The sequence below is a fragment of the Misgurnus anguillicaudatus genome, chromosome 10 (genome assembly GCF_027580225.2).
Source record: "Misgurnus anguillicaudatus chromosome 10, ASM2758022v2, whole genome shotgun sequence".
NCBI lineage: Eukaryota > Metazoa > Chordata > Actinopteri > Cypriniformes > Cobitidae > Misgurnus > Misgurnus anguillicaudatus.
The window spans coordinates 27592176-27611924 of NC_073346.2; the positions used below are offsets into that span (position 1 = coordinate 27592176).

At 38.0% G+C, this 19749-nt stretch overlaps 2 long non-coding RNA genes across 2 annotated transcripts; one reads left to right on the plus strand and one right to left on the minus strand.

Annotated features, from left to right (window-relative positions):
• Positions 1 to 1399: 1399 nt before the first annotated feature.
• LOC129449060 (uncharacterized) lies at positions 1400 to 8692 on the minus strand. The gene is made up of 3 exons (XR_008645958.2): positions 8514 to 8692; positions 2923 to 3130; positions 1400 to 2716 (listed from the first exon to the last, which is right to left on the minus strand). It is a non-coding gene; the product is annotated as an uncharacterized lncRNA (long non-coding RNA).
• LOC141367360 (uncharacterized) lies at positions 5909 to 8521 on the plus strand. Its single transcript, XR_012371723.1, has 3 exons — positions 5909 to 7003; positions 7128 to 7277; positions 7680 to 8521. It is a non-coding gene; the product is annotated as an uncharacterized lncRNA (long non-coding RNA).
• Positions 8693 to 19749: the final 11057 nt, after the last annotated feature.

The window sequence follows — 19749 nt, forward strand, 5'->3', positions numbered from 1 at the left end:
ATTTTAAGCTACATAACTGATTTTTGAGTGCAGTGTGGAATGGGACATGTATTGCACTAATTTAAAAAAACGTAATTTTAAGTACTCATAGCATATAAACAAGGTACTAATACTATTCATACAGTACTATATCAAGGTAACCTGGTACTTCCACATGACATCAATACTTGTACCATGCTACCCCCAAAATAATCATAGGTTTGGTGCTTCTACACACACACACACACACACACACACACACACATATACATATTACATCCTTACAATCTTTGTCAGGCTGTATGGTTCCATAAGTAAGGGATAATGTATAGGCAGCCGATTGTTAATGCAGAAAAAAGCCCTGTACAAATAAGCCCTGTACATTATCCTGCTTATTACACGGCTATTTACCTCATAAGTAAGTTAAGGAACATTAAATATTGATGTTAAATATTTTATTTTAAGCAAATGCAGACCTTCCGTGGAGAAAAACCTGTTTCCTTTTAAGACAAGACAAGATGTTCAAATACACTATTTGGCTGAATAATTTTTAAATATAATGCCATATATAGTATGTACAGACATATTTATATTTAATTGTTTTGTATTATTAAACTGAGTTGCAGCATCCGGGTTACCGTGTGTTATTAGTTTTGAGTGGTTGTTATCTGGGAATAACAAACCTGCAAATGTTGCGACTGGCCAATCAGATTTAAGCATTCCAACAAACGGTGTAATAAAGAACCTTTAACATCCACAAACCTTTCTGTTGCACAAAAAGAGTCTTTGTAGAGGATAAACATTATACAGACTATGAAGGTTCTCTGAAAATGTTTCTCAGATTGCATGGTTGTGATTAACCTTTTTCCCTGCACTAAAAAAAACCTTTTAAGTAAATAAATAAAATTACTTAATAAAATCCTTGTAACACTTTGCACGAGCTTTTTGTAAGTAAACTTTACTGATTTTTTCAATTACAACCTAAATCTTCTTAATGCATGAAACATTTGTTAAATAATTAAATAAACGACACTTAATTATTTTTATTTTAGAAGTTAGATTTATAATAATCATTTAGGTGATCAAAATATTTTGGCACAAAGAATTGTGGGTATTTGTTACGACATGTCCTGATAATTTTAAGTTAATTTCACTTGAATGTTTTAGTTTAATGGATTTTATATGCTTAAGTTAAATGAACTCAGACTTTTTAAGCAGACTTAAAAACGCAAAAGTTTATATTAAAATTTACTTAGTTATTTTAGGACTGTGTGCAGTGACTATAAAACATTTAAATAATACAAGAAAATATATTATATGACTTACTATTCCCACATAGTTTATTTTGTACATGAATTAATTGTGTATTTATTTATAATTTTACTTAGGAAAATCTAGTTTTCAGTGTGTATTTTTAAGATTTGATACTGTTAAATACTCGCATAGACTGGCACTAACACACACACAAAGATGAGTTTATCTCCTCCATCAATTTTCTCTGCATATGGGGGTGGCTGTTTATTCATGTACTCTTGTGCTTCACTTTATCAAAGGCCTGTCCTTAGAGCCATGCATTATTTAACAAAACCAATCAGGATTCTACTGCAGGTAGCACCACGACCCAGGTGCTGCATACACACATACACAGAGAGGGAGACACTAAAACACACCACCCAAGTCTCCCTTTCACTTAGCCGGGCCATACATGTACCGCGTTGTTATTTAAACACTCTGGACCCTCTTGCATGCTCCGTAAAGATGTCAGAGCCGGAGCCAAGCTTCTGCTCGTAACATTCACTGTATAATTGATGGCTTTTAGTTAACAAAATAAACGCGTTTAATTTTTCAGTATCACATATAAATGGAGTTTTACGTATGGCCTGTGTGTGGATTCTTAAACGTTGGATGATTAAATGTCTCGTTTACCGAATGATTACCATGATTATTTTATAAGGCAGGTGCCTGAGTCAAGTAAGGTAAGAGGAGCCATCTGCTGTCTCAAGCTCTGTGTTTCCGTTCCTCCCCTGTCAGAAAGACTGGATTGCTCAAGGCATGAGGTAAGGAAGTGCGCAGGTGTGTGCGAACTTGTGTGTGTGTGTGCTTAAGAAAGAGAGCAAGACAGCTATAGACAATGTCATAGACTAACCTGAAAGTAGCATTTTGTGTTCGATACAAAAAGGATTTAGACGCATATCGATGCAACAAAAAGTCTGCAGTAAAGATGGCATCAAAAAGTTTCTGCTCATAAGGTCTCAGGCCAATTGTACCATCTGTCCACCTGTTGTTTACTGTTGACTACCAATACCCTCGCTTCTGGTTCTGACACGGTTACATTCACCTTTTCCTGACCCCTTCAGAAATACCTCTTTCAGTCCGGCCGCCTGATGGACGCTGTTTATTCATCCGCACTCTTTTGTTGAGAGAATAGTAATGAGACGATCGCATCTGCTTTACCTTTGCCCTCAACAGTGATGGCTTTGTAAGGTCAAAAACAGAAGCAAGTGTGTGTGTGTTTTCTGTAGCGGTCGGTGAAGGTGAATGGCGTACAGAAGGAGCTGTTTAAGTCTAGGAATGACACGCTCTCCTCTACGTTTATTTGCTCCACTTTGCCCCTTTCCCCTTTTCCTTTCCCAGTGGCTTTTGCCAACAAAGGCATGGAAATGTATGCAGCAATACGTGGAGCTAGTCATGATGTGACTGCGAGGGCAGCCGTCAGGACGTGGAGGGTAAACCATACCTGAAAAAGCGAGCATTTCACATTCAGATGCATGTGGGTGTGGAGGTTGAACGACATTGTGCCGTTTCATGCCCCTGCATGCATTTTGGGACTTTGCGTTTGTGTATTCTATTGCATTATAAAAAACTATAACAGTACTTATATTTGCCATGATTCAGTTATGCAGACCTTGTCTTTTCATTATGGCTTACTGAAGTTTAACATACCTCCAGAGCTCATATTTTGGACCGGCTCCTCACTGTACAGGAGGACCTGTGGATTCCTGTTGTAAAAGAGGCCAGTGGGGCGTCTGCAGGATGTATGGAGGACTGCCAGACCAGGCTGTATCATGCTGGGATGATGCTGGCTGGCTTTCCCATGGAACTAGAGCCAATTGGCAAAGAAATCAAATCCTTCCCTTTCTCAACAGCAGTTCTGGGAGAGGAAAGGTGAGACCTTTACAGCGGGAATGGAAGCTCTTAACCAAACTTCATTAACCGCAATAAGCTTAATTTACATTTCACTGTGATGTCCTGATGTCACCCTTTAGCATAATTAGGAAGTGTTTACATGACTAAGTATAATGGATGTGCGGTCTATACATTGTAAAATTAAAGTGAACAAGCTATTCCACAACACAGAATAATAATAACTGATGACACAGCATTAAGAATCAAGAGTATTTTAAACTAGATTTTTTTGGGATAGTCAGTTATTATTCTGTATAGTGGGCTATATGTAAACTCTTTTGCAAAAAGTTTCTTCCAGTACTAAATGACTATGATTGCTCTTATTTTTTCTCTAAATAATAAATGTTTTCCAGATTTTGCAGGTGTATATAAACTGGACTTCATATTACATCCTGTTAGACACATTTGAATCCCCCCACGCACACACACACACACACACACACATACACATCTGTAGCTTGTTCCACCTCAGTGCTCCCCACCCCACCTTTCTTCACATGCCTATTTGCACACAACAAAAAATCAATAGCTTTTTTCCTCTTAATCTCCTGATTAATTTATTGCTTTGCTTCACGTGTGTTCGCGTGCGTCCGTGTGTGTGACATACTGCTTTGTGTGTGATACAGATATTATTACACAAACACATTAGTCAGGGGGATGCTGGCATTTGTAGGTATTGATCGATGAGGGAAGGAAGACGCCTAGCAGCACATGAGCCACTAGAGGTAAGTGAAAGCCAGATTCGACACCTCGTGGGAACGTTTTGTTTAAAGAGGTTACTCAGACAAGTCTCACTTTTGTAGTAATATTTTTTTAAAGCACTCGGCCAGCAACTCCTGTCTTTAGACATTATACGGCCGACTGTACTTGGTTTACACTTATGTTTATGCCGAAGCTTTTTTACATCGCAATCAAGCAGTATGTTTTTGTTCCCTAGTATCAAACCCATGACTTTGGTAATATAAAACCTTACAAGTTTGAGTTTTTTATTATTATATTAGGGCAAATGCAAGCAAGTTATAACTGAAATCATTGACAAAAAAAAGTACTTTTATGTAAAAACTTGTTTTTTACAATCAATAAATTAATCACCACTGTTAAATGGTTATTTTATGATATTAAGAAATTTACATATTTTTGTAAGACTAATAGACCTGTTAGAGTATCTCTAAGAAACTTCAATACAGTCCAGACACCCTGCACTGTCTGTGGATGTGCGAATACTTGAAAAAGCTGCATGTTAAAAGTGAGATAAGTTGGGCCCAGCGTGTGGCATTTTGATATGCAGGGGTAAAACATAATACCCTGGGGCTTATATTACACCTCAGAAGCACCTGGTCTTATGGCAAGGCTTTGATGGTACCGCACGCACACCGTTTTCCAACAAACATGGCGTTACGTGCATTCCTCGATCCGCCCAGCGTGCCATAACTCAAAATCGGAGACATGTGTTTCCTATCTAATGTGTCTTATTTTAGTTTTTCATTCAGACACACCTTGTTTTATTCGATTAAAATTCACTTCATCAGCAGATTTTAAAAATTACGAGCTAGATTAAACCGAAACTTTGACCCAGCTGTCAGGAATTACAAGTTCTCTCTGCCGAAGGAGATAAATGCTTTGCGGTAACATTTTTGCATGGCTCTTAGAATGCAAATCAGAGCCTGAGAGCACCAGGTTTGTAATTGTTCATTAGTGGGGTGGATCAAAGTTGATTTTCAATTCCAGTCACCATTCTGTATGTAAATTTATGTTATGGGTGGTGAGCATGCAAATACCATTTAGAATCCGCTTTGGTGGCTTTGTAATTTATGAAGCATGTACAGTGTCATTACGGCAATATTATTACATAACTGGATCATTAGAAGATGTCAGGTCTTAGATTTGTTTAGTACCAGTTCTGCTTAGAAGGTTTCAATAGGGCTATCATTTGATGAGTGATTTATTTGGGTTTTATTCATTTATTGTTTTTATGAGGCCACCAAGTGGTTTGTCCATGTGAGATGTGTAAAATTAAATTGTTGAGAGTAAAATTAATAGATAGATAGATAAAGAGAGAGAGAGAGAGAGAGAGAGAGAGAGAGAGAGAGAGAGAGAGAGAGAGAGAGAGAGAGAGAGAAAGCATGCCTTGCATTTGCCTCAGGCAGTGAACTTGCAGTGAGGTCATAAATGAAGGGATTTTTGAGGTGATGAGGTCAATAGTGTTACACAGAAGGTCATGACCCTGACCTTGCTATCAGACCAGGCAGCTCCCAGTTCACCACTGCAGCTCCTTTGACTAAAAGAGTCAGAAGTGACGATCAATGGAGCAATGTATGTAGACTGTGATCCATCATCTTAACCAGCTTAGAGAAACCATGGTTTAAAGCAAGAACATACAAAATCGTCTGAAGATTCACCTTACTTTATTATAAAATTACAAAGAAAAAGAAGAGTAACAGCCACACACTATTATATCATATTATGTATGCTATAATGATAAAAATAAAACAACTGATATTAATTTGATATTTTTTATATATAATTTGAATTTAATTGGACAATATTTGAAGTATATTGTAATATAAATAGTATATAAATATTTTAATTTAGTAATAATAATAATAATAATAATAATTAATAATATACAATACGTATTATGTTGATTGTGATTAACACAGCAAACGTTCCAGCTTTAAAATGTTTAATAACATTTAAAAATACATATTTTAAATGTTAAAAGAAAATCCTTTTCTTAGCGATTTTCTTCTCTGAACTCAGCACCAATCTGATCATTTCCGTTCGTCAATCTGACTCCCCTGCACGTTTCTGTCAGATGGCAGAGAGTGATCGAGTCTCTGTCTGCTGAGGCATGTCAGAAATTAGCGCTACTCGCTAGAAACGCCTGTAGTGCTGTCAGGTGAAATTAGAAAAAAGGGAAGCACTCATCCTAGAGACAACTTTACAGTGCGTCGGGAGGGGAGGGCACGGTCGCAGCTAGGTATTCATTTTAGTCTGTTGGCAGGGGTTGAGTGTCTTTTATCGAGTGGCAGAAAAGCCGCGTGAAGATAAGATGAGCCCGCGCTACGTCTTTGACACCGATGGATTAGCAGTGATAATGTGATGATAGTAATTGAGCTCATAATAATTGCTCAATCACAAAGCTCATCCCTAAGGGCCTGGTGGCAATATTACAATTCATGTCGTCAAGAATTTATAAAATGAGTTACATCATTCAGGGGATTCCTTGTTAAATAGGATATTTGGTACTGGTGTTATTATAAAGATTTTTCAGATCAATGTGAAATTAAACAACTTTTATTCAGTGTGAATATGTTATTCTTAAATATATAAACTATTGTGCTCCAAAACATTTGCATTTATAAGTATTAAATTAAACGCTGAATATGCTCCGCCCTAACTTCCATTTTGCGGTGGAAATGACGTCACGCATTAAATTAAGCGACATTTCAAAGCACTCCGTCGGTCTATAAATCGTGTAAACAAACATTTTACCTAATTTCTATTTAAGATTAGGCTTTCAGCTAATTTGTTTCCAACATGAATTGCTCTTAATTGATAAGAAATTGACTTTCATGTGTTTGATATCTGACAAATAGCGAAGGAGAGTGAAAGAGAGAGAGAGAGTTGACGAGGCCACCTTCTTACTGTCAGAATTTTCTGTAAGAATCCAATACGAAACCCCAAGTTGCTGAAAAAAGAAAGCGAGGAAGAGAGAATGGAAAAAACAGCTGAGGGTGTAAATAATTCATGCAGACAATATGACTTTTTTATGTAAATTTGGTGCATTAACCCTCTATTAGAATGATGGACGACAGAAATGGGTGATGTTTCCTTGGTAAGAGCTAATGGATGACCATCATAAATTCACTGCACATTTTATTGTGTTGCCAGGGAAATTGTGCCTGCAGGCAATGTTGTTTACTTTTATGTAGAAAAAAAATCCCGCCTGTCTTCAAAAGGGAGAGAGAAGAGGGAATAATGGGCCGACGGCCAGAGCCTTGTTCTGCACCTCTAACCACATTTGGAGTGAAAAGTCCACGACTCGCTGTGTGTTCTGCCCTCAACTCTTCCTCTTCATCATCATCTTCCTCCCCCATGATGTCATCCCCGTATGTAATAACGAATGAGATTAGCCATAGGCATTCATTCATACTCTCTCTCTCTCTCTCTTTCTGTCTCACTCTCTTTCTATTTTCTCACATTTCTCATTTCGAACTGCACAAGTAATTAAAATGCTGTAAGTTATGTTAGCCTTCCTGAAACGACCTAAACTACTGCCACTGAATTGGACACATCGCCGGATCCATGCCAAAGATGTTGTTGTATTGTGTCATTGTATGACTAACAACTGACAACAACTTATGAAGATCAGCCATGATGCATAACTTCAATTAAGTTTTCATCTTTCTGCTTTCCATATTGTGGCTGCTCTGTGATCACAAAAAGTCAGACAAAAGTCTAAAAGTTTTCTGATTGTCTAACAACAAATCTTTCTGATTGTTTTTTTACAGAGACAGGTGTGATATTTCAAGATTTTATTCAGTCAATATATGTCTGGCTATTGTGACTATTCTTCAAACTTACAATACACACCCCTTTAAAGATCAGGTAAGTGATATAATTCAATTTTTATTATTATTATCATTATGGTATTTATATTAAAGACACTCTGTATTGTTTAGTGTAGGTCACTGATACATGCAAATCTACATCAGACCATTTTTGTCTTTTTACTGAGCGCTTTCTGTGAAGATCCACTTGCCTTACTTTCTCTAATGAGCTCTGAGCTTTGTCAAGAAACCACGGTGCAGTCTGCGAAAGGGAGTTTTGTGTGTTTCTCTAAGAAAGAGAGAACAACAAAGAAAGATAAAGAGAAAGAGAGAGAGAGCACAGAGGTGAAGCAGATGGTAGGGTGCAGCTGTTCGGCAGACAGGCTGGTGAAGCACCTCTGGATGCAGCCGAGCATCAGTGCCACATCTGGGCTTAAGTCACAACACAGACTTTAATGGAGAACTGAGATACACAGACCCATTTACTGTATATCTAAAGTTCCCAATTACAATAAGTTACACAGAAGGAGACAACACCATTGTGACAACAGTGCTGGGTTGTGTTTCTAAAATCCATTATCCACTGCAAAATATTTATCTTGTGCCCAGAGGTCTCTTGGCAATAAGATACAAGATAGTGTTTGATTCGAATCCCAGGTTGATCTTTGGAGATCAGATGTGATTTGGTGTCCTGTCCTTTCATTCCAGCCCCCTGCAGGGCTGAAAATAGGTTTACTAAATGGTTGAGGTAAAAGCCGTACACGTTACCCTCCTAAACATATAGATGATAATTACCAGCACAGCTGTTTGGTGCCATGTGTTGTAATAGGTCTCGCCTCACTGCTTGGTCCTAAGAGGATCCTCACCACGCGTTCCTAATTTCTCAATTTGTCCACGGCTTTCTGCTCCGTTTTACTCCACTCAGCCTTGCTCTTTCTTTGGATGCGTTTACCCTTTCAGACGTGGTGCTTCTAGGCCATGATGCTCTTTTTCTCTTGTTAGCCTTGGCATGTTTTTGATTTATACCACAGAATGTACTGTTGGCTTTAAGGAAGTGAGGAAATTCTTGAAAATCGGTTTGACCTTTGTATATGTGATAACTCGAACACACTCCCACTTTTTTGACTTTGAGTACACTGTGTACTGCACATACGAACAAGTACACACCACTTGTTTGGCAATGTGTGTTCATCCACTTTAACCTGTGCATGTTAGTGGCTCTGGCAGTCTCAGAGAGGCTCATCTCCCGTTCCTTGGCAAAAACAACAAAATGCAGACTGTGGCTATATCTTGACCACTATAGGCATGAGTGTATACAATATAAGGGAATGTTCAGGTGTACCCTAGAGAAAAGTATGTGTTTACACGCCCTGTAGCTTTCTGACAACACATGAGCAGTTGCAGATTATTATCAGATTCGATAAGATGTACTATGATAAAATTGTTTCTTACGGTCAGAAGAGACACAGGAAAGCAGCGGCGGCCGGTCACTTCTTTTTTCGAGGGCGCACAATGCGAAGTTCGTCACAACATGCATGTAGCCAATCATGTGTGTGTTTCGTTATTTGAAAATATGTGTTCGGCGCGTCAAAGTAAGTGCCTGCTGTAGATGTGTCTAAAGGGTTTATGATAAAAAAGACGCTCGCGTTTGCCAGATAATCACATAATTTCATGCATAATCAGAGTTTACTGTTAAGGGAGTGTCTTGCGTGTATTTTGTAAACGTGAGTGTCTCTTTTATTATAAACAGTTTTGACGCGTGTGCAGGAGGCACTTATTATGACAAAACACGTGATGCACATGGTTCACATGACGCAACAAACACATATTTTGAACACACGAGCAACACACATGACACTCCGAACACATATTTTGAATTTGCGCCCCTCGGAAGAGTAGTCACGAGCCACAACTGCTGGAAAGGTGTTATGTGTGTCATAGCCACTGCATAAATACATCATAATTGACACAGTAAAGTGTTTACCAATCCAGGAAATATTTGTCTGTAAAGTTGCCAATATAGACGGTTTCATCAGACGCACGTGATACACGTCTGGATCCGAACTTTACCTCCGGTTTCCTTTTTTTAATGGTCTGACTAGTTGCTAAACTGGACTCTTGAACAAATTCCTCGTCGAAAATAACAAATGTTTTGGTTTCCTAGGTAATCTATGTGTTGTTTTTGTTCCTTGTTATATAAATAAACTACGTTTAAAGTACTTTGTTGTTATTCATTATTAGCGGAGTTTACCGGAAGTTACATGCGGGCCGCGACAGCGGCTTGTTTATGTTGTTACTGCTGAAACCGTCTATACTGACCTGGGGGGGGGGGTCTGAATGTTTTGGAAGTTTTACTTTTTATTCTTTAAAAATATATATTTTTAATAATAGCAAACATGTTTTAGTTTACAAATATTGTAATGAATTAAATTCAATAGTAATTTATTAGTAAATAACATATCCTATATAGTGTTCCTGTATAGCTCAGCGGTAGAGCATTTTACTAGCTGCACAAAAGGTCATGGGTTCAAACCCAGTGAACACATACACCCAATAAAATATGTGTACCTTGTAATGTGCTGTAAGTCGTTTTGGATAAAAATGTCTGCCAAATGCGCCAATGTAATTTACAACATTTTATAACAACTAGGTGTCCCTGCTAAGAGTAACATATATTTGTGTAATGAGATGTTTAACTAGACCGAGTCTCCCCTATACAAAATCATCTGCTGTCTGTATTCATTTCTGCATTGAAATGATTTTGCATTACTGTATATACAGTTACACTTCAGTCAAACATCTATAAAGTCTGCAGTTACGGGAGCACTTCATCTAAAACTGCTGTTCCCGCCAGCACGCTCGCCTGCCTCTGTCACACATTTCTCAGCATGAGTGGTGTTTAATGCCCGGCGATTCTAATATTAATCATTTTACTATTAATTAAACCGGTTAAGTGCTAGTTGCGGTTTTATTAGTGGTGCCATTTGGACGTTGAATTGACACTCCTAATGGGGCTGCACTTTAAAAAGAAGAGCCATAATTGGGTTTGGCAATTACATTTACTCAGACGGCCACTTGCCCGTCCCTCTTCCATCTATAATTCATCTAATTACTGATATTGTGGTGCAAGTCACTCTCAATTTAGGAGACAAACATGATTATTTAATATTAATAATGTGCCAAACATATGCATTTTCAATCTCCCAGTCTTCTGTCCTTCAATTTTTAATGATTTCTTAACACACGGGATGAGAGCAATTCCAAATAAAACAACAAAAGAGACTTCTTCTCTCTGACCTTTCGATGCTCTTAGCAACACATCAGCTAAAAATCCAGACAAAAGCTTACTATAAACAGATTGCCTACTTTATTAATGAATGAAAATTAAAAGCATAGAGATGAGGGTTTGGACATTTAGCAGAAATCTCTTATGACTCTTAAACAGAAGCTGTGTGTGAATCCTGGATGCTGGAGTGAAGGAGATGCTGAGAGAATAGCTACTGTAGATTATGTGGGGCAGTAAAACATAGACTCCCCAGAAAACGCGGGAGGTAAATGAAGTCCCAGAGGCATTGTGTTGTACGGCTCCACTGATACATTTGTTTAATTCTCTGACACAGAGCCTGTTATGGCCCACACATGTGTGAGGAGCGACTGAGAGAGAGATAAAGAAAGGCTAAAGAGAACAAATGAGAGAGAGGTACACCAGCGTTATCACGAGTATGTGCCGCAGGGTGAATGACTGTGTTTTCTCTTAAGGATCATCTGAATGCCTTTTGTAAACCTAAATTGTAAATTGTAAAAATTGAAAATGACATCTATGGTCTACTGTTCTGTAGAGGACTGAATGGATGGATGAAGTCTCTATCTATCTTTCTATATCTCTGCATGGCTTTTTTCATTATATGTTGTTCTGAACCCACATCTGCTTACTCATGGATTTGGCACAAACCCAGTAGAGAAAAGCATCATGACTCAGTGAACTGAACTGCTGTATATACAGAGAACATAAGAGACATTTTCATTTGACAATTATTTTGTATCATAATATAGTTTTAGTTTATTATAGAGCTGTCAAATAACGAGCGAATTTAGATTAATTAATCTGAGAAAAAATAACACGTAAAAAAAATTACGCAGATTAATCCATTCCGTATTGACCTTTGAACCTGGAAACGTTCTAGACAACATTCAACTGTAAAATGAAGGAGGGAGATTAGAATGCGCTGGCGGTGACTGGAACATTGATGGGAACATTTACTAAAAACTGCCTGATGGAAGTGATGATAAAAATAAAGTTGTATGCAATGTCTGCAGCAAGGAATTTGCATATAACCGGAGTTCGTCCACTCTAAAGTACCACATCAATGCAAAGCATCCAGGAGTTAATGTTAATCCAGAGATACGACCTATCACGTCCCGTCATACCAAAGGTAAAGGGGCTGATTTTTTTATTTAAGGTTTATGTTCAATTGCACAAAAAAGCCCTGCAATTGATAATACACTGTTAAACTTTTGGTAAATAATCGTCCTGAAGCACTTTTTAATTTATTTCCTTAGCATATAACTGTAGGTCATTTTGTTGACTGTTATGGCCATTCTTTGAACAATGAAAATACTGTAATAATAAAAGAGTTTTTGAACTTTAATGTCACTAATGCTATTTATTATATATATGAACAAGCCCAATTAACCTTAAAATGTCCATAGGTTAATTTAAATCAAATTGTTGGGTTTGTTCATGTTTTACCCAACCATATCCTGTAAGTATGGCCTATATATTGGTATAATCCAATGTGTTTGCATGGTTTATGGTTAAAAAACTAATTGTTTTCCACATACCATACATTTTTGTAGTTTTGTAGTTTTTGTAGTTCCAGATTTTACTATATTCCTGAAACGCACGAATTTGAAAAGCTTTGTTTGGCTAGCTAATCTGTACGTTGTGATTGGCCTGAACACCTCTGACGTCACTTACCATGTTTGAAAGATTTGGTTGCTAACAGGAGTTAACTTACAGGCTATGAGTCCGAAACGGGAGGAATTATGATAATGTCGGTCTTGTCTACATCACCAATCGCAGGAAGTGAACTGTTGCCTACAATCCGTGTGTTTGTTGTAGTCCAAGAAAAGAGATTTACCTCACGTCATTGTTTATTTTGGGGGTTTGTACCTTTTGCATATCGTTAACATGTCCTAATACACACGTACACGCCGAAGGAAATGTAAAAACGTGAATAGGTGCTCTTTAAGGATGTGTGCCACCTATGGCAGCTAGTGCAAAAGCACAGGCTCATTTCATTTGGTTTGTACATGTTTCAGTACAATTTCATCGCCCAGTTGTTTATTTAAATTAAGGGATTAAGTATATCAGATTGACTTCAGTTTAACCATTACAAACTTGTTTTACTGTTTTCCAATTGATCTGACCTGTAAAAAAGTTCAGACCGGAACCACATTCAGACCGGCAACTTGTGCATATAAAAGACGAAATCTTAAAAAAAATGTGCATGCTCAAGTCTGTGTGCTCTGATTTAAATCTACTTCGAGACCCCTTTCTCCCCTTTCCTCTCTTACGCCAAAGTGGCAGTCAAACCTTCCAGCTGAACACTTTAAGCCAGTAGTGCACTCAACAGGTGCAAAGCTCTCTTACCATATCCATGGCTGCAGGGCAGAGCAAAACGTGCAGCACCCAAAATTAGTCTCTTCGGGAAGACAAGTTAAGGTTTGTTTCTATCTTTACATGGTGGGGTGGTTCCTTTCCCGGGTTTTTAGACTACAGGAGCTGTCACTCCAAATATGCCTGTCATTGAGGGAAGACATTAATTGCCTTCGTAGGGTGGCAGCGACGTATGCTCAGGTGTTCGTAGTTCGACCGCAGCTGCGCAAATGAGATTTGGAGCTTTGCCGACGCTGTCTCCTTGCTAGAGATAATTGACCTGCAGGGTCTGCCACAGACCTGCCCACCCCCTCTCCTCTACAGTCCTTGACAGTCTGGGACCCTCTGATTGGTTAGTAGTCAGCATTAAATGGCAGCCCTTTGACCCAACACCCCCCCACCTCTTCTCTTTCTCAGCTCCTTCACAAGGACATACAGAAGCTGAGGTGGCCAGACTAGTGGTGGTCTCTCCATCTCCCGCATGCCCCCCACACCTATAACACACACACATATATTCCAACACAGTTATCTACTGCTTAGTCATTTGTTTTTGTTGTCACCCATCCAAGTCTTAATTTGCTGAGAACATCTTGTTCATACCTGTGTTTGTGGATGGACTACAGCAGGTAATGCTGTTCACACTTTGTTGTAAGTTTAATGTGCTGTTTGGTGAATGGACTTCATGTGTCTTATGTTAAAGGTGAGGTTTGTAGTTTCTGTTCTACCTCGTCTTTCATCTTCACTTTTATTTCTCAGTTTGTTTTGTTGTTGTGGCTGGCAGCGGGAGCTGCTTGGCACTTTTGTGATGCCAAAGGTTTGGGGATATCAAGTTGCGCATATTACGTTGTGCAAGTTATGTTTCGCAAGTTACGTTGTGCAAGTTACGTTAGGCAAGTTACGTTGCGCAAGTTACGTTGCTAGGTAATTTAACCTTATCAAAGAACCTAATAAAATATGAAATATATGAAGAGTTTGGTTCCAAAACGCAATAAATCCATTTGGACAAATTTCGGTAAAAACGTGTTTTCTATACCAAGAAAGTGACAAGATGAAAACCACTATTTTCTGTTACAAACTTTCACATAGCATCCTTAGGATATAAAAACATAAAAAATTCAAATCCATAACTTGATTTTCAAAGATTTATTATAAAAACTAATTATTTTTTCCTCAAAATTCAATAAATCCATGACAGTTTTTTATTTCAAAATGCTATAAATCTATTAAATCAATGTATAAATGTGCATTCATCTTTACCATTTTATATTTATTTAGTTGACTAGTGGTATACAATGATTAAAAAATAAACATTAATGGCATTAACCAAAACACTTACTTTGTTATATTAAGAACACATTGCTGCGGTTATACTTGCGATCAGCTGTAAAATGTTTAGGTCCCGCTCGATTTTCGTTGACTTTGAGTAAAATAATGTAAAGTTTTCATAAGATCCTCTGGGGTCAATGTTTTAGCATGAGAAGCTTGATGCTGTCTGGAGAACAAGCAACCGAGTGCCTCTCGCGGAAATTATTAGATGTTGATGTATACGTTTCTTTTCCGTCACAGAAAACCATCGCAGGTTTATCAATGCCATTAAAGTATTATTTTGTTTTGTTTGTTGATCACGAAGTACAAAGTAGATGAGGAAAACTAGGACTCCGTGTACTCAGCGCGCCGCCATTGTTTGTTTACATTGCGTGACTGGTGGGCTGTAATATCAGGAATGGATTTATTGCGTTCTGTAAAAAAGGAGGAGTGGCGTTTGTCGCATTTTGGGAAAAAAGGGAGAAAATACTGTATGACAGAATATCACGGCGGGTATTGGATTTTGCGTAAAATTAAGAATTTACTTTTAATTAATGACCTGATATAATATTGATTTTGGCAGTAACTCATTTTTTTTTTCAAAAATGGCGTTTATCGCGTTTTGGAACCAAACTCTTCATATATTCCCAAATATTTAATATAGGCTATAGGGAATTCCAAGCAACATAGATTTTTTTTAATGACCCACCCCAAAATACAGTCAAAATTTCTTTACCCCCCCAACCCGGCTCGTGGGTTATGAGATGACCCCCGCATCACTACACAGTGATGCGCGGGTTGATCCGAAATGAGCAGGTGCCTGCGGTCACCCACGAATACGAGTCATACAAAAATATTTTTTATGATATTCGGGTCGTGGTCGATCGGGTCGTTTGAAATAAAGATGCCAATTAACTATTTTAAACAATTACTGCGGGCAAGGGAGCGGGTCAGGTACAATATTTATTTTTAATTTTTTTGCGGTCCGAGTTGCAGGCGGGTTAGTTGAAAACATCGGTTGGCGGGTTGTTTATACATTGACCAAATACACTATATAGATCTGTCATGTAAGTATCATTAAGCTAATTTCCTATAATCATTCTCTCTGTTTGGCCCACAACGCACTCTGATTTTGAGTATTCATCTGAAGTATGCTCAAATTTTACATTTTGAGTGTACTCGAGTCAAGATGGTAAACCCAAAAAAATAAAACTTGAATAAATGTGATAAACAGTGGTGTTTTATTATAAAAAAAATATATATATATTTTTAAATGTGATTAATAAACATAAATAAACATGACAAGTAATAGTTTTTGTTTTCTTTATTATAAACAAATGCACAAAATTGTACTATTACTATAACAAACAGTAAGAAAATGTTCGGTTTTTAGGCAATACAATCCATAAAGCCATACATATGTTAATATAGGGTGAACCTTAAGATAGAAGTTTAGTTACATTTTTACGCATACGCGAGGGTCCGCATACAGTGTGTGTGATGCAGATTTTGTCATCAGAATAGTACGAGCATACTGTAAACGCACCACTGTTTTTTGTAACCGTGCGTACTTTATACGCGTTTGTCACGGATGCACGTACAGGAGAATGTAGTATGAAGCCCAGGAGATGCACTACATTTTGTCGCAAAGCGCATGCATTGAACGTCTATGGACACGTACGAGGCAAATAAACTATCTTTGCAAGGCCTTGCATTCGACTGTGCGAGTACGTTCGGGTACACGTAAAAACAGACTACTCCGGCTTTATGATGAAAGTGTCCCCCAGTACTCCCGTCCTGATGTTGTGTCTCTCAAACAAACGATGCTAGAAGTTTTCTTGAAAGGTCCACAGTAGATCAAACTGTGCAAACTGTCACATACAACAGTATTTAAACATTCAAAGGCATGAATATATGAATTCTAGTCTTGCATCAGAATGTGTTTTGACCCAGAAGTGACTCTGTAAATGCCTCAACATCACTGTATATCTTCTGGTTGTGTTACTGTAGGTGGAGCCCCAGAGAAAAGCACAACAGTAGGAGGTTAGAGCCACGCGGTTCAGTGTGGATCCTTAAAGTACAAATTGATTACATATATGTATATGCCTGTTGGGCTCTCCCAGCACAGCATTCAAGGTCGCTGTTTGTGTAGGTGTGGCGTAACTAGATCAGTCTCTGTCGTAGAGACCCGTCTGCTTCGCTGTGCTTGTATAGAGGAGGGAGAGCGCTTTCTGCGTTTCACGGTTAATTCTGCGTCAGTTAGTTGACTGCTACCATCCCTCAAGCTAAAAGTGCACAGTAAAAAACAAGCCCCCCAAAAAATCCTCTGGCTTTGACAGCCGAGCTGTTCAATCATTTATCTGTAAGCCCCGGGCAATGAATCAGTGTCAACAAACATTCCATTGAAATCATATCAAGCCTCCTCTGTTCTGCCATTCTTCTCTTTTTGGCTTTCCAGCGCCTCTCCTGCCATCTCGCTGTTCCTCGTTTTCCTCTTTTTATCCCCACAAGGCCTTTGTGTGATGGAACTGTGTGTTTTCTTTTGTTCATCATGGCCCAACTCATTACGAGCTCCATTGAGAGCGTACAGGGTGTTGATTCGTTTATCCCTTTCGGGTCTCAGCAGCGGTTTGATCTTTCGGCGAGCCTGGACCACACGTTAACACACACAGCACATCACCCCCGAGCGATGCCACATTTGTAGACACAATGTTCACTGCGGTTCTGCTTATGTTAAAATATAAAGCTCACTTTTTTATAAGTAATGGAAGTCCATAGATTTGGTTATTTCATTATTCATCTCCTATGCTGATATTCAGGGCTGTTATGCTGCTTTTAGGCAGGTAAGGTGGACAGGGGTCCATGTGCTTTTTTGCACTTCCTATGCTTGGAGCAACAAATTTTGTGACCTAATCAGAGGTAAACATCCTCAACCAAATCCACTTAAGACATCGGCAGGCCACAGGGGTATGCAAGTGAAGGATAAAACACACGAATACAGCGAGCTTAATTATTGAAAACACCCTAAACTGATCCCTCCCATTTTCTCACTCGAAGAAGGGAGTATATCCTCCCTGGACTTTTGGTTCAGGGGCTCAGCTGTCTTTTACAGTGTTTATGTTTACATCCCATCAGGTGGTGGAGGCGATTTCGGTGTTTCTCAACATATCAATTTGTCTCCACCGCCTGCACGGCCGGGCCTACCTCTGTTGGGATTGCCATGAAGCTCAGTGCCAATAACTTTTTTTGAGTTTTGATGGGCAGCTCAATTCTCGGTGCTTGTGTGTCTCTGCCCTCGAAGTGAAGTCATCAAAACAAACTTGGCTTCACAAAACGGAAGATGAAACAGATACTAAGTGCATTGAGCTTTTAGTTCCTTTAGTTCCTCTGTTAAAAGGGCAGTAAAGTGCTTGCCAGATTGAGGCCTGTACTTCTCTTAATAGTTTGTCTTCTCTCTCTTTTTCTCTCATAGTCTCTCTTTCAGTTTTCTCATCCCACCCACTCAATCTTTTAGCATCTTCAGCATAGCCCCCAACGCCCGATACAAATAAAATCTATTGTCCGGTAGCTTTCAGGTGAAGGCGAAGCTTCAAAGGATGTCTGGGCATAGAGCGATGAAGGAGTATTATTTTACTCCTCCCTCCTGCATTGAGACGCCATCTCTCAGACAGTCACTTGTACTAGTTGTCCCGCCGCCTATACCTGCTGCAATAAAGCATTACTTTCCACTTATCCAGATGCTGTGAGAACAGAACAGCATGTACTGAAGGCTCTATGAGACTGACAGTTCAGTGAATTGCTGTAGCATACTGTATATAAATAGTAGTGGCAAACTCAAAAAATATTCTTAACAATTAAAACATGGAGAAATTATTCCCTGGAGGAACCATGCATAACATTGTGATATTTCAACGTGATCTCATGAGAATACATGTGTATTTTATGTAAAGTGTGGTTGTACCACACGTACATTTACTTACGTTTTCATACACACTAAAACGTATAATATTGACGCGTTGACAGGACTATAATATGTTAATTATTTATGTATTAACAGCTATACAGACTTATAGATTTTTACGTATTCAATATTATTAAAATAGCGGCCATTGGTGTTTCTTAATCATATTAATGACATGTTTTCAGTTGTGTGTTTTGACTTATTTATTTAAGTTTACTCTTTTACCTAATTAAATGTTTGTGAATTTTAGAAAAGTACATGATATTAAACAAGACTACACTTTAAAAGTTTAAAATGAATAACATTTCTGTAATTATTTAACCATTTTGCAATATTTCGTTTGTTTCCCATGACACACAACAGGTGTTTTCTCCTATGCAACAACAATTACACCATAAATGTACAAAATATGTTATTTTATTCATTCGCAGATGCTATAATCCACATCTTTAAAATTTATACGATTGCAAAGAGCAGATCAAAATTCAGCTCATACGTAGGAAACGAAAACATTTGTTATTTTTCGATGAGGTATTTTATCAAATGTTCAGTTTAGCAACTAGTCAGACCATTAAAAAAACTGAAACTGGAAGTAAAGTTGGGACCAGACAAGCATCGCGTCACCGCACGTGCATCCGATTAAAACCGTCTATAAGCGGCATTAAACATCTTTTAAATGCTATATTGTTACGAAAAATTCTGTCTATTACCTTGCATAATATATAAAGAAAACGTTTAAAAAATTATTTTTTGGTATAAAAAGGGTTTGGGTTTAGGGTAAGGTTTGGGGTAGAGTTAGGGTGGTAACATTATCGATAAAATGGTTAAAGGTAAATTATACAGCAATCTTTATGGTATGAAAGATTTGTACATGTTTTACGTTTTGTAGCTGTAAAAAAAGATTAAATGTTGCAAATACATTTACATTGTACTCTTCAGCATCTATTTAGATGTACAAAAAATATGTTTTGTGTTTTTGAAAGGTAAAAACACAAAACATACATATTAATACTACGTATAAACAGTGAGACCAGGCTGTATATTCACTTCAGAATCAAAATTAGTATGACATGTTTTGTCAAGTAACCCATACTCAAAATTTGACC